Genomic DNA, 15,269 nt, shown 5'->3' with positions numbered 1-15,269 from the left:
GAAATATGTGCTTATTTGTAATCGTGGTGTTGATTATTAGGATGTATTTATGTTAAGCAACTCTTTCTTTAAAGAATTCCCAAATAGTTCATTACCTTCCTCCTATTAAACTGAAAGATTTTCTTAAATTATTTCCTGAAAATTTTATTTGTAATTCAGGTAGCATTTGATAAAAGTACTATGTGTTGCTTATGCTATTTCACTAACTATACCTGTTACAGAACAGGGAGAAAAAATGAAGCAGACTCTCAATTTTTGTTTGAGGCCACACTAAAAGTTTATGATGTTTAGGTTTCACATTCGTTCCTGCTGGTCTCTCAGACTCATTTGTGTAAGCTCTGGAAGCTACAGAGAACCATATTCCTAATATTTTTATTTCTTTGAAAGAAACTACTTCACCTCAGCACTTCTACTTTACAAATGTGTTTTGACCCACACTTCCACTAGAGTACCTCAGAATTCCCCACAAAATTATTAATAGAATCCAGAAGACTTCCTGGCCGGGTGCAGTGGCTCACGCGTGTCATCCTGGCACTTTGGGAGGCCAGGGTGAGCAGATCTCTTGAGGTCAGGAGTTCGAGACCAGCCTGGCCAACATGGTCTCTACTAAAAATACCAAATGAGCCAGGTGTGGTGGCACGCCTCTGTAGTCTCAGGTACTCAGGAGGCTGAGGCACAAGAATCACTTGAACCAGGGAGGCAGAGGTTGTTGTGCGCCAAGATCATGCCATTGCACTCCAGCCTAGTAAACAAGAGCGAGACCTTGTCTCAAAAAAAAAAAAAAAAAAAAAGAATCAAGGAGACTTCCTAACTTTCAGTCTCAGCCTTCCCATCCTTCACATTTCTCTGTTCCCTCACAAGGTCAAAGGTGTATTTACTTGGGGAGATTTAAAAACTGTGTGTGTGTGTGTGTGTGTGTGTTGTGTGTGTGTGTGTATTCTGTAATGCTTCCCCTTGAAATTTTAGAGCTTTTAATTTAGTAGGTCTGGAGTGAGACCCAGAATTCTGCATCTCTAAAAGGATTCCAGGAAATTCTGATGGAGCCCATCCAATATCGCTATTTGGGGTCTCCATTTGGATTAATTAATCTGATTCCATTAACCTACAGGTTCCTGCCAACCCATTGCTCCTTCTGAGAAGAACTGCCCCATGCTCAGACCTCCTGGGTGCCTGAGGCACAGGTGGCCAGGTTCTAACCACTCACATGCCCCACCTCACCACAGGGGATTGGAAAGAATGAGCACCTGATGTGAGGGGAGCCTGGCTGGCAGCCTCCAAGGAGGCATGTTGCAAAGGCTCTGCCAGAACGCGGATGATGGGGGCTTCAGGTCTAATCTTATTTTCCTTCTCTGCAGATTCGAATATTTAGGGAAAGAGATGTCAGAAAGCGGTTAGAACAAAAACAGAAGGGAATACACAGAGAGGCAGAAATGGAGAGCAGGCTAAACCCCATTAACGTGGCACACAAAATGGAAAATTATGGAGCTCTTGATGCTGAGGGGCAAAATAATCATCTTCTGGCCTGCAAGTTGGACTTGACTCTTCTATTCCCCCCAGGCCCTCCTGGATTCTGGGATGTTTTGTCTTCTCGAATGCCCCCTGCATGAGGGCACCCACCTTTCTTGCGGCAACTTGAGTGAGTCTTTGTTCCCGGCAACCAAAATGCCTAATGAACAGAGACTTAGAAACTTATGTTATGTTAGCTAGTGTTCCTAGGTTCTGTAACCCAGTGGTCCCCAGACTTTTTGCCGTCAGGGACCGGTTTCATGGAAGACAATTTTTCCAGGGATGGGGGGTGAGGGGGATGGTTTCAGGGTTATTCAAGTGCATTACATTTATAGTGCACTTATTTTCTATTATTATTACATTGGAATATATAATGAAATAATTATACAACTCACCATAGTGTAGAATCAGCCCCGAACTTGTTGTCCTGTAACTAGATGGTTCCATCTGGGGGTGATGGGAGACAGTGACAGATCATCAGGCATATACACAGTTCACAATAGGGTTCCCACTCCTATGAGAATCTAATGCCACTGCTGATCCGACAGGAGGTAGAGATCAGGCAGTAATATGAACAGTGGGGAGCAGCTGTAAATACAGATGAAGCTTCGCTTGCTCGTCTGCCTCTCACCTTTTGTTGTTGTGGCTTGGTTCCTAACCAGGGTATGAGGAGCCCTGTTATAACCCCTTTATCCAGATAATTAACAGGACTTTTAGAAGAAAGAACAGTGATAAGAATTTCAGCTATGTTCATGATAGAACGCCCCTCTGGGGCAGATGTAGGAGGGTTTTCCTTTAAGTTCCCATTGACTCATTTCACGTGCTTGCTATAGGCATTGTTGTATCTTGCAGTTGGAAGCGGTAGAGACACATTATTCAAAGGAAAGGTGGCTGGACTTGATCTTTGGCTTTCAAGGTATAGGAGTTTCCTCGTGAAGTTCCTCTTGAAGTCTGTAGTAAATGAGTCCACTTGGGAATCCAAATTATAATTAGCAAATAATTTTAAATTTATAATGGGAAAGAATAAGAATGAAAAGCCTGTATTGTGAGCATAAATGGGAACAGAGGGAGCTATGCAGTGTGAATGCTTAACAGCGTTGGGCTAAAATAAGACAGTGCATCTACGATGCTCCCTGGAAACCTCACAGTAGGAACTGAAACATTCTCTCTCCCTGAAAAGTGCTGTAAAGTGCCATGATTAACTTTTGCCTCAGTGGTTCTTGTTTTTCTAAGCTTGTGAGGGCTGATCCACTCTTCATTAAATTGCCCATTCTTTATTTTAAAAAAAATTGTTAAACTGAAAAGTAATAACTGTACATATTTGTGGGGTACATAGCTATATTTTGATACATACAATGTATAGTGATCAGATCAGGGTAAATAGGATATCCATCACCTCAAGCATTTATTATGTTTTTGTGTTGGGAATGTTTAATATCCTCCTTCCAGCTATTTGAAACCATATATATATATACACACAAACACACTTTTTTATATATTAAGTATATATTGTGTATAATATGTGTATATATGTACATACATTCTTTTTCATCAGACAACCAATTTCTTTTTTTAAAAGATAACTTTTATTTTAAGTTCAGGGGCACATGTGCCGGTTTGTTACACAGGTAAACTTATGTCATGGGGGTGTGTTGAAAAGATTATTTCATTACTCAGGTATTAAGCCTAGGACCTTTTCCTCAGGTATTAAGCCTAGTTATTTTTCCTGATCCTCTCCCTCCTCCCACCTTCTACCCTCTGATAGGCCCCAGTGTGTGTTGTTCCCCTTTATGTGCCCATGTGTTCTCGTCATTTAGCTCCCACTTATAAGTGAGAACATGCAATATTTGGTTTTCTGTTCCTGCATTAGTGAAACTGTATATTATTGTTAAATATAGTTATCCTAAAGTGCTATAGAACACTAGAATTTACTGCTTCTATCTAGCTGTAATTTTGTACCCCTTAACAACTCTCTATCTTCCTCCTACCCTTCCCCGCAGCTAGTATCCTCTGTTCTACTTTTCACTTCTATGAGATCAACTACTTTTAGCTTCCACACATGAGTAAGAACATGTGGTGCTTAGCTTTCTGTTCCTGGCTTATTTCACTTAACATAATGTCCTCCAGTTCCATCCCTGTTGCTGTTAATGACAGGATTCCATTCTTTTTATGGCTGAATAGTATTCCATTGTGTATATATACCACATTTGCTTTATCCATTCATCTGTTGTTGGACACCTAGGTTGATGCCATATCTTGGCTATTGTGAATAGTGCTACAATAAACATGGGGATACAGATGTCTCTTCAATACAATGATTTCCTTTCCTTTGGATGAATTCTCAGTAGTGAGATTGGTGGATCACATGTTGGTTCTATTTGTAGGTTGTTGAGGAACCTCGATATTGTTCTCCATAGTGGCTATGCTGGCTTACATGCCCACCAATATTGCCATTCTTTGTTTAAGTAAAGTAGTACAGTCAAATTGCTTTCTGTGGAGTCTGGTTGGCCTCGGAGCCGTTCTGTCTTGTCTACACGATTTTACATATCTATATAGCTCTTAAAATTTAGTTTCTAAATTGCAGTCTTACTTTACTCATCCTAATTCTCTGGTGAGGTGGGCACCTCCTTGTGGCTCCCAAATAAATACAAATTGATGGTTTCCAACTGAGACAATTTGCTCATTAACATCCATTATTTCAATAAAGCACACATGTTATGATCCAGGCATTAGGCATAAACAAGTTTGATCTAAGGAAGTGAATGAGAAAACAGGGGAGAAGCACATTCCTAGCAGAGGGAACACCAAAGTAAATGTACAGAATTGTTTATGGCAAGTTAAGATGTGATTTAAAAATATCTGGAGTCACTGATGCATGGAAAAAGAGAAAGAGGAAGGGAGAATGGTAAGAGAAGAGATTGGAAAGGTGAGCTGGGATCCAAGGGGAAGATCTCTGAATAACAGACTAAGGAAAGTAGTCTTCAGTTTTCTTGAGAGCTTTCCCAGCACTAGGTTTTCATACATGATATATTATACATAGCACAAATGTTTTTGAGATGGATGTTATAAACTCTCTCCCCCTTAAAAATAGATGTAAAAAATAAAGAAGAGCAAATGAAGCATAAGAAAGCTAATTACTCTAGTTCGAAATCCAAGAAATGGCAGGGCCTAGATTTCATTTCAGTTCAATGATAAGGCACTGAAAGTTTTAAGCAGTGGGATAACATTCGTGAATATGACCTTATCTGCTCAAAATAAAATAGGCAAGGGAAATGCTATATTCTCTGTTTGATCTCAACACTGAAAGAACGCAAGAGCCTCTCTCAGTCACTTCCTAATGGCTTGTTTTCCTAGATCTGTTATTTTGAGAGAACCACATTTAGTAGAGTTCATTCTTATTCTCCCAAAGTTTCCTCATGAAGATATAGATCAGAGTGATAAAGATTACTATTTAAGCTTTTGAAAAACAAAACAAAAAACTGCAGTGGTGATTTTGGAGAAACTCTAGAAATATTGATTTCCAAAAATGGAAGATTATACTGAAGTCTTTAACAAACATGGTTTAGTGCACAGCAGAACTCATTCAGCCTGGAAGCTGCAGATATTGCCACAAAGCACTAGACACTGTGGCTTGTACTGCTGATCCCACTGGCAATAACTCTAGATGCTGCCAATAACATTGGAACTACTGATGCCCCTAATCTCCAGCTGTCACTGCTGCCAGAGATCTTTCTCCATAGGCCCTGGTTTGTTGCATCACAAGTTCTTAATTCTCCATTTGAAGAAGAGCCTATACCAAGTGCCCATGTGCTAGTTACAAGTTAATTTAGAAAGATAGCATCTTGCATTTTTGGTGTCTATATCACAAGGTATATTTTGTCTCATGTGCAAACATATAAAGGGATAATGTATGCACCATATGTAAAAAAAAGGTTCTGATGAGAGTGAGCAAAAAGATTAAAAATGTTCCACTGATGAAGTGAAGAAACATGTCCATGCCAGAAGGAGGAGCAGCATTTAATGAGTGGGAATGGCCAAGTCAACTTCCATGGGGGGAGGTGTGATCTGTGTTGAGGAAGATGGGAGGCATAACACTCATCCCAAGGGGAGTGTGTAAAACACCAAGAGATTCTCACAGAGAATAGAGGAGCCTTGAAATGCAAGGGAACTGACATTTATTGCATCGGCACTATGCCCCAGGTCCTGTGCTAGATGTCTCACCTTAGGCCAGTGCTCCAGGAATTTCACTGATGGGTCCCGGAGACACAGATTCATGATTTTTATGTATACTTTGCCAGGCTGCTGTGAAAAATGGGAGGATATCCTTTTATATATAGTTAAGGCATTCTAAAATTGAGCTTCATAGGGAGAGGTTTCCCTAACCCCCCTAAAATTATTGATCTATGTAAATAGAGAATCCATGATTTTCATGAGATTTTCAAAGGAGTCCATGAGCGTGCTGCTGGAATCCATTCAACTGAATAAAGGAATGACATTTACAATCATAAGACCTTGTTCTGTTAAATTTTTGTCTTCTTGAAAAACCCAAGTCAATGCTGATCTTAAAGAGTTAGAAGTATACTGTGATCCATATTTCATGTGTCACTTACTAGCGTTAGTAGATAAAGCTATGTATAAAGGAAAATAGTGTATCATAAAATATCTTTCTGATCAAATAAACCAAAATTTAAGCTTCTGAAGAGTTAAAAAGCATAATGAAAATATCCTCAAAATAAAATTATAAATAATATCATTTATTTATATTCCAAGTATATTTAGATTATGAGTTTTATGAAGATGTTGTTGAGACTGACAATTTCCACAATATCTATTCTCTTCTTCTTTGTATTAGAAATAGAAACCTTTGGTTTTCAGTTAGGTATATGACTGCCTAGATGGAAATTCCAATTTCCTAGCCTTCCTTGCATCAAGGAATACAAATATGGCTAAGTCCTGGCCAGTGAAATGTGAGCAGAAGTGATGTGTTATGCCTTCTTCCTTTTCTCTCCTCCCATTGACTGGAAATTGGCAACTATTGAAATAACCTTTTTGTACCAAAAGATATTTTTCTTCTTGGTTGTTTCATGAGGGAGAAACAAAATTCAACATTATTTGATGCACTGTATTTTAGGATCTCCTTATTACAGAAGCTTAATCTATATCCTTACTAATATCTATGTAGTATACAAAAAATACACAAAAGAATCAGTTAAAATGAATAAAATATTTAGTCTTGGCAAATCTGGGTAATGGATGCCCCAGCATATAAACTATTCCATGGGAATAAATTGAAGTTACACCATTTTAAGAACTTGTTAGATTACATTTAAAAGGTAGAAAGATCTTAAATTAACAACCTAACATTGCACCTCAAGAAACTAGAAAAACAAGAGCAATCCAAACCTCAAGCTGCAGAAGGAAATAAATAACAAAAATCAGAGTATAACAAAATGAAATTGAGAAAAAAAGTTATATAAAGGATCAACAAAACAAAAAGTTGGTTCTTTGAAAGAATAAAAAAATTGACAGACCACTAGCTAGATTAACCAAGAAAAAATGAGATTCAAATAAGCACAATCAGAAATCAGAAAGGTGACATTACTACTGATAAAATAGAAATACAAACGATTGTCAGAGACTATTGTGACATACACCTCTATGTGCACAAACTGGAAAACCCAGAGGAAATGGATAAATTCCTGAAAACATACAACACCCCAAGATTGAACAAGGAAGAATTAGAAGTCCTGAATTAACCAATAATGAGTAATGAAATTGAACCAGTAATAAAAAATCTTCCAACAAGCCTCAGACCAGATGGACTCACCACCAAATTTTACCAGATATATAAAAAAGATCTGGTATGAGTCTTACTGAAATTGTTCCAAAAAGTCAAGGAGGAGGAATTTCTCCCTCATTCTATGAAACCAGCATCACCCTGATACCAAATCAGGCAAGGACACAACAGAAAAGGAAAATTACAGATCAATATCCCTGATGAACATAGATGTAAAAATCCTCAACAAAATACTAGCAAACCAAAGTCAACACCACATCAAAAAGATAATTCATCACAATTGGAATGCAAGGATGGTTCAATATCTGCACATCAATAAATCTGATTTACCACATAAAAGTAAATAAAAACACAAACCATATGATCAACTCAATAGCTGCTGAAAAAAAAGACATTTTATAAAACCCAACATCCTTTTATGATAAAAACCCTCAACAAAATAGCATCAAAAAAAAACATACCTCAAAAGAATAGGAGCCATAGAGCCATATATGACAAAATCACATCCAACATCATACTGAATGGGAAAAAGTTGAAAGCATTCCCTCTAAGAACTGGAATACGACAAGGATGTCCACTCTCACAACTCCTTTTAAACACAGTACTAGAAGTACTAGCCAGAGCATAAAATCAGGTAAGAGAAAGAAATGAAAAATATGCATATTGGAAAAGAGGTAGTAAAATTATCTCTGTTTACTGATGACATATCATATACCTAGAAAACCCTCAAAACTCCTCCAAATGACTCTGAGACTTAAGCAACTTCAGTAAAGTTTCAGGATACAAAATCAACATACAAAAACCAGTAACATTTTTATACCAATAATATTCAAGCTGAGAACCAATCAAAAACACGATCCCATTTACAATAGCTACAAAAAATTAAAAGACCTAAGAATACATTGAACCAAGGCAGTGAAACATCTCTATAAACACAACTACAAAACCTAATGAAAGAAATCACAAATGACACAAACAAATGGAAAAATACCCCATGCTTACAGACGGGAAAAATCAATATTGTTAAAATTGCCACACTAATCAAAGCAATCTGTAGATTCAACACAATACTTATCAAATTACTAAAGTCATTTTTTTCACAGAATTAGAAAAACAATCCTAAAGTTCATATGGAATCAAAAAAGGCTGACTAGCCAAAGCAATCCTAAGCAAAAAGAACATAGCTGGAGGTATCACTGTATGAGTCCATTTTCATGCTGCTGATAAAGACATACCCAAGACTGGGCAATTTACAAAAGAAAGAGGTTTAACAAACTTACATTTCCACATGGCTGGGAGGCATCACAATCATAATGGAAGGCAAGGAGGAGCAAGTCACATTTTACATGGATGGCAGTAGGCAAAGAGAGAGAGCTTGTGCAGGGAAATTCCCCATTATAAAACCGAGACCTCATCTAAAAAAAAAATCAGATTTTATGAGACTTATTCACTATCACGAAAACAGCATGGGAAAGAATTACCCCCATGATTCAATTACCTCCCATTGGGTCCCTCACATAACATTTAGGAATTCAAGAAGAGATTTGAGTATAGGGACACAGCCAAACTGTATCATTTTAACCCTGGTGCCTCCCAAATCTCATGTTTTCACATTTCAAAACCAATCATGCCTTCCCAACAGTCCCCCAAAGTCTTAACTCATTTCAGCATTAACTCAATAGTCTACAGTCCAAAGCGTCATCCAAGACAAGGCAAATCCCTTCCGCCTATGAGCCCATAAAATCAAATGCAAGTTAGTTACCTCCTTGATACAATTGGGGGTACAGGCATTGGGTAAATATAGCCATTCCAAATGGGAGAAGTTGGCTAAAACAAAGGTGCTACAGGGCTCATGCCAGTCTGAAATCCAGTGGGTCAGTTAAATCTTAGAGCTCCAAAATGATCTCCTTTGACTCCATGTCTCACATCCTGGTCATGCTGATACAGGAAGTGGGCTCCCACAGCCTTGGACAGTTCTGCCTTGTGGCTTTGCAGGGTAGAGCCTCCCTCCCAGCTGCTTTCACTGGCTGACATTGTGTCTGCAGCTTTTCCAGGCACATGGTGCAAGCTGTCAGTGGATCTACCATTCTGGGGCCTGGAGAACAGTGGCCCCCTTCTCACAGCTCCACTGAACTGTGCCCCAGTAGGGACTCTGTGTGGGGGCTGCAAACCCACATTTGCCTTCCACACTACCTTAGCAGAGGTTCTCCATGGGGGCCCCACCCCTGCAGCAAACTTCTGCCTGGGCATCCAGGAATTTATGTACATCCTTTGAAATCTACACAGAGGTTCCCAAACCTCAATTCTTGACTTCTGTGAAGTAACAACCCAAGCTGTACCTTGGCCCCTTTTAGTCTTGCTGGAGCAGCTGGGATGTAGGGCACCAAGTCTTTAGACTGTAAACAGCAGAGGGACCCTGGACCTGGCCCACAAAACCATTTTTTCCTGCTAAACCTCTGGGCCTGTGATGGGAGGGGCTGCCATGAAGAACTCTGAAATGCCCTAGAGACATTTTCCCCATTGCCCTGGTGATTAACACTGGGCTCCTCGTTACTCATATAATTTTCTGCAGCTGGCTTAAATTTCTCCTCAGAAAATGGGATTTTCTTTTCTATCACATTGTCAGGCTGCAAATTTTCTGAACGTTTATGCCCTGTTTCCCTTTTAAAACTAAATGCCTTTGGCACCCAAGTCATGTCTTGAATGCTTTGCTACTTAGAAATTTCTTCTGCCAGATACCCTAAATCATCTCTCTGAAGTTCAAGTTTCCACAAGTCTCTAGGGCAGGGGCAAAATGCAACCAGTCTCTTTGTTAATACATAACAAGACTCACCTTTGCCCCAGGTCCCAACAAGTTTCTCATTTTTATCTGAGACCACCTCAGCCTGGATTTCATTATCCATATAATTATTAATGTTTTGGTCAAAGTCATTCAACAAGTCTCTAGGGAGTTCCAAACATTCTCACATTTTCCTGTCTTCTTCTAAGCCCTCCAAATTATTCCAACTCTGCCTGTTACCCAGTTCCAAAGTTGCTTCCACATTTTCAGGTATCTTTTCAGCAGTGCCCCATTCTACTGGTACCAATTTACTATACCATTTTCATGGAGCTGATAAAGACATACTCAAGACTGGGCAATTTATAAAAGGATGAGGTTTAATGGACTTACAGTTCCAGATGGCTGGGGAGGCCTCACAAACATGGTGGAAGGCAAGGAGGAGCAAGTCATGTCTTACATGGAGGGTGGAAGGCAAAGAGGGAGAGCTTGTGCAGGGAAACTCCCCCTTATAAAACCATCAGATCTCATGAGACTTATTCACTATCATGAGAACAGCATGGGAAAGACCTGCCCCCATGATTCAATTACCTCCCCACTGGGTCCCTCCCCCAACATGTAGGAATTCAAGATGAGATTTGAGTGGGTACACAGCCAAAGCATAGTAATCACATTGCCTGACATCAAATTATACTACAAGGCTATAGTAACTAAAACAGAATGGTATTGGGAAAAAAAAAGACACATAGATCAATGGAACAGAGTAGAGAATCCAGAAATAAAGCCACATACCTACAACCAACTGATATTTGACAAAGTTGACCAAAATAAACAACAGGGAAAGGACACTCTATTCAATAAATAATACTGGGGAAATTGGCTAGCTATATGCAGAAGAATGAAACTGTACCCCTATCTCTCATCATATATAAAAATCAACTCAAGATATATTAACAACTTAAAAGTAAGGTCTGGGCAAGGCATGGTGGCTCACATCTGTAATCCCAGCACTTTGGGAGGCCGAGGCAGGTGGATCACAAGGTCAGGAGATCAAGACCATCCTGGCCAACACAGTGAAACCTTGTCTCTACCCAAAATACAAAAATTAGCTAGGCATGGTGGCATGTTCCTTTAATCCCAGCTACTTGGTAGGCTGAAGCAGGAGAATTGCTTGAACCAGGGAGTTGGAGGTTGCAGTGAGCCAAGATGGCTCTACTGCACTCCAGCCTGGTGACAGAGTGAGACTCTGTCTCCAGGAAAAAAAAAAAAAAGTAAGTTTTGGGAAACTATAAACATCCTAGAAGAAAATCTAGAAAAAATTCTTCCAGACATTGACCTAGGCAAAGAATTTATGATGAAGAACCCAAAAGCAAATATAACAAAACCAAAAACAGACAAATAGTACTTAATTAAACTAAAAAGCTTCTGCACAGCAAAAGAAATAAACAATAAAGAGACAACATACATCATGGGACAGAATAATTGCCGCTGACAAAAAATTAATATCTAAACTCTATAAGGAACTTAAACAACTTAACAAGAAAAAAGCAAATAACTCAATTAAAAACTGAGCAAATGACATGAATAATCTTATCAGTAGAACTGATAATAGGATAATGGGTAGGGTGACTTCATATGAAATTGTCTGGGCTACAGCTGTAGCAATGTGCTGATTAGTCCATAATTTGACTAATTAGTCCATAATTTGAATTAGATGCTCATCCTGATCATAGAATAGAGTGGCCAAAAGACACATGAAAAAATGCTCAACATCACTAATTATCAAATGCAAATTAAAACTACAATGAATTATCTTACGTCAGTCAGAATGGTTATCATTAAAACAATTTTTAAAACCACAAATGTTGGCATGGATGCAGAGAAAAGGAAATGCTCATACACTGTAGGTGGGAATATAAATTAGTTCAATCTCTATGGAAAACAGTAGAAGTATGTTCCAAGGAACTAAAAATAAAATTACAATTTGACCTAGTAATCCCATTACTGGGTATCTACCCAAAGGAAAAAAAATCATTATACAAAAAGACACCTGTGCTTACATTCACCATGGTACTATCCACAATAGCAAAGTCATGGAACCAAACTAAGTGTCCATCAACAATTGACTGGATAAAGAAAATATGGTATCTATACACCACGGAATATTATGCAGCCATAAAAATTAAAATTATGTCCTTTGCAGCAACATGGATGGAGCTGGAAGGCATTATCCTAATCAAACTAACTCGTAAACGGAAAAGCAAATACCACATGTTCTCAATTATAAATGGAAGCTAAGCAATGGGTACACATGTACATAAAGATGGAAGTAATAGACACTGAGGACATCAAAAGTGTGGTGAGTGGGAGAGAGTGAGGTCGGAAAGTTACCTATTTGATGCAATGTTTACTATTTGGATAATGGGCACACTAGAAGCCCAGCTCCCCACCAGTGCACAATTTACCCATGTAACAAACATGCACGTGTCCCCGACCCCTGCAAATCTGAAATAAAATTTAAATTAAAAGAACAACCTGCTAGATACCATTTGGTAAACTGCTACATCAGAAACTATAATTATTGGTCAGAATTTTACATTGGGACATTAATTATGCAAGTACAGTTTGCAAATCTGTCCGTTATAAATGAATGTCATGAAAATGAGATAAGAATGTAAGCTTGCTCGTACTCCATTGTAGTCTGCCTACTAGTACTAGTTCTCAGCTCTGGGTGCACATCACCTGAGGAGCTTTTAAAGAATGTTACTGTCTGGGCTCCATCCTAGAGATTCTCATTTAACTGCTCTGAGATTAGGCCTCTGTAGTGGTACTTTTAAATTCTAAAGTGCAGTCAGCGTTACTTCTGGAAACTTTTGGCCATTCTTGGGTCCCAGGCATATATCAATATTGGAGATAGAATGTTAAACAAACTCTGATCTATTTCTTATGATGGGTTAAATTTTTAGCTCAGTCACATAGGCTCTCCTGCTTCTTCTTCCAACACATTAATAGGCCCAACATTTCAGTAACTGGCACTTGTAGCTTTGATCAGCTCACAGATAGTGACTAGTGAAGGCATAACCAGCCATCTGAAAAAATGTAAGAATAGTTTAGTTTTTGATAAACTGCACATCCCAAGATCAATTATAATGTAATGTCTCTGAGTTTCACTCTCACTGGCTTTCCATTAGCATCCACCTCGTCATCAAAAGAAATCTCACCTAAGCATGTGAATGGTTTCCCTCTGTCCTTGTACCACAACACAACAGATGGAAGAAATTACAGCAGGAAAAATAGCTACAGACCGGAGGTCTCATGGTCAGACACATGAAACAGAAAGTCTGGCCTTCCCTTTTCGGCACAGATCATAACTATTATTTTAAGCAACAAAATGCAAATGTAGAGTTTGCTCAGAGGCCTCATTGTGTAACCGATATGAAAGAGACCGCTACCGTCCTTTTATGCAACACGAGCTATCCTTTATAAATTGTAGGTCTAGCAGATTGGCTGGAAGTCCCCCGTGGGAAGGAAGGAAGCACGCTGGAAGCTGGCCTGACTAGCGGAGGGAGGGTGGGGAGTCTGAATGGGTCATGGTCATTGGGCTCACATCCACCCCCACCTCAAGTAGAATTTCAATCCTCCCTCATCTCCTTCCCAGGTTAGGTGTTGCCCCACTTAAATCATGCTTCTCCTCCAATCCCAGGAAATATCAAAAGAGAGTAATAAATACGGAATTTACATAGATGCAGAAAGGACAAGCTTTGCTATGTTTTAAAATGAAGACAATATTAGCAAGAGAAAGTTTTTGTTTGTGTTTTAGATATTTCACTCTGAGGATGGACCTCAAAGGACCACTGTCCTTTATCCTTCCCTATGCAGGACTTAAGGAATGTGAATTACTCTCCCCACTTTTCTCGGCTCTAGCTTCACCAAGGGGTAAATTTGATGGAACCAAATGACCCTGAGGGATGAGAAGGAGTAAAATAAAAAGGCATGAAAGGAGATAAGAGAAGAAAGAGGAAGACAGAGAAGGGAGACCAGAGACATCCTTATGTCCATGGGAACTGGATACCAAATGGATTAATAATTGTCTGAGTGCCAAAGTAAAGAACTGTTTTCACTGTCCTCTGGTGATTGTATATGTGCTTGATGCTGCAATGTTACGATTTTCTATCTGGGAGTGGACTGTACCTTCCTGACTTTTCAAATGCAGTATTAAGGAGAGTAGTGAACACAGGGAGAGGTTCAACAGCAAGCCTGAAGGTTTATGGCAAATTGAAATCTAATCCACATGAGGTCAGTGGCCTAGAGAAGGTTCTGTAGAAGGAAGTGGGACAGGGTGCTTCAGACCTTGGCCAAAACTAGATTAATATGGTTAGGATTATGATACATGGCAAAGGTACCATAGGGAACATGCAAATGCTTTAACATGAAGAGTTCCATAAGGAGAAACACAGCTTGACTTCCTGGGGCCCCATTCCATAAGCATGCATATTTTTCCACAGTTGCAATATTACAGCAATTTTATTTTCCTCATTTAACTTACATATTCTTAGATTTTTACAGTTTTCAAGGTATCATACATTACTTAATTACTTGTCCATCTTTCTTCTCTCTCTCTCTCTTTTTTTTTTTGCTATTAGTAATGAAGCAATGAACAACTTTAGGCAAATATCATTTTGCTGCTTAAAACCCTAGATTGCCTCTTGTAAATTAACTAAAAAAAAGAGCATCCATGACCAAGAGGAACACTGAACAACTTTTCCCTCTAGCAAGATGCCTTTTAATTTAATTACATTTATTCTTCCACCCAGTTTGAATGGAGAATCACAGAATCAGATGTGCCTTACCCCCCATCTATTGCAAAACACATAGGCTATAGTTTCTTGATTTAATGCTGGTGATTTAATGGCACTAGTTGAGAGTTAAAATGTAAATTACTCAAAGACAACAGCAATTCCTGAATTGCAGCCTTTCCAGAGTTCAAGTCTAAGAGTTATAATTTAACAATACCGTTATGACATAAACTGTAAAAATTATCATTAAACACAACTGGAACTTGTTTATATTTCTTTTTAAAAAAACAGGATTTTTAAATATACCTTCAAACCCTGAAATCCAAGAATATTTGAATAAAGATAATCCAATTCTGTAATTTCTCTAACTCCCAGCAGGTGGCGATGTTGCTCG

At 38.8% G+C, this 15,269-nt stretch overlaps 1 long non-coding RNA gene across 1 annotated transcript; it reads right to left on the bottom strand.

Moving 5' to 3' along the window:
* Positions 1 to 1,916: 1,916 nt before the first annotated feature.
* Positions 1,917 to 15,237, bottom strand: LOC131381531 (uncharacterized). Its single transcript, XR_009210344.1, has 3 exons — positions 15,182 to 15,237; positions 5,728 to 5,808; positions 1,917 to 1,953 (listed from the first exon to the last, which is right to left on the bottom strand). It is a non-coding gene; the product is annotated as an uncharacterized LOC131381531 (long non-coding RNA).
* Positions 15,238 to 15,269: the final 32 nt, after the last annotated feature.

The sequence above is a fragment of the Hylobates moloch genome, unplaced genomic scaffold, assembly GCF_009828535.3.
Source record: "Hylobates moloch isolate HMO894 unplaced genomic scaffold, HMol_V3 SCAFFOLD_2, whole genome shotgun sequence".
Lineage (NCBI taxonomy): Eukaryota > Metazoa > Chordata > Mammalia > Primates > Hylobatidae > Hylobates > Hylobates moloch.
This window is presented reverse-complemented; position numbering and strand designations above follow the sequence as displayed.